This window comes from Elephantulus edwardii, unplaced genomic scaffold (genome assembly GCF_000299155.1).
Source record: "Elephantulus edwardii isolate Elephantulus edwardi_28Jun2011 unplaced genomic scaffold, EleEdw1.0 scaffold00377, whole genome shotgun sequence".
In the NCBI taxonomy this organism is placed as follows: domain Eukaryota; kingdom Metazoa; phylum Chordata; class Mammalia; order Macroscelidea; family Macroscelididae; genus Elephantulus; species Elephantulus edwardii.
This window is the reverse complement of record NW_006400127.1, coordinates 174,224-175,455: the sequence shown is the minus strand read 5'-3', so window position 1 is coordinate 175,455 and position 1,232 is coordinate 174,224.

Sequence of the window (1,232 nt, the reverse complement as noted above, 5' to 3'; positions counted from 1 at the left end):
GGTGAAATTAAGTTTCTCCTAGGAAGCTAGGATTTTGAAGCTCTGCATCACATTCTTTGGGCATATGACCAGGAGAGACTGGTCCATGGAGACAGACATCATTTTTGGAATGGTAGAGTGACAGCATAGGAGAGGAAAACCTCAGGTAAGATGGATTGATACAGTCACTGGCGCAATGGGAAAATGTATGTTGGTGTCAGTGAGACTGTCTCAGGACAGCTCAGGCTTCAGAGGTGTTGTACATAGAATTGCTGTGAGTCACAGGTGAATTGACAAAACATATCAACAGTGAAAGACATACAGAAGAAAGATGAAAACATGAAACGGGCACTTTGATGAGACAAAGCAAAGTATTAAAATAAAATGTGCAAGAAAATGATGGTAAAAAACTGAAAGAGAATAAAACTTTCAGTATGTGTACAGTGGAAAGAATTGAGGAACAAATTTAAACCTTGAGTTATAATGCTGAAGAAAACTACGAACAAAATCTTGAATGATGCAAGAATAACAAAAGAAGACAGAGGAAATACATAGACTCACAGAAGAAACTCTTCTATGCTGAACCAATTATGGAAATAGGATATGATTAAGAGCCAATGGGGAAGGAAGAAGAAGTCTAAATTGCACTGGAGGCATTGGCAAAAAATAAGTTTCCAGGAAATTATGGAATATTAATTGTGGTGTTTCGACAAACAGATGCAGCAATGGACATGCATATTAGCCTAAGCCAAGAAATTTCAAAGATCTCTAATGGGTGAAGTTACTGTAAGAGATCCATATTTATTCCCATTTAAAAAAAATAGATGAAAAAGATAGTTTGGGAATATGTGTGAAGCAGCCGGATTTTACAAAGGTGTGTTTTCTAGTTTTCATGAAGGTGTGAGTGTGGAATGTTTGCTCACAAGTGGATGTGAGCTGATTGGGTTTGGCCTCATATTTAAAAAGGCATTTGGTTCTAATTGTTTTAATTAAATCTGTTGTGTCTCATGAATAGAGGAAAGAACATTATTAACTACCTTATATACTTTAAATTATACTTTAAGTTTTTAAAATCTTAATTCAGATGAGATATCAGCAGTAGAATTGCAATGGCAGAACCATAATAAAGGGAAAAAAAACCCCTCCTGAATTGATGCCTTTGAGCTGTGGTGCTGGAGAAGAGTATTGAGAATACCATGGACTGCTAGGAAAACAAACAGATTTGCCCTGGAAAGGGTTAAACCGGGTGGCTC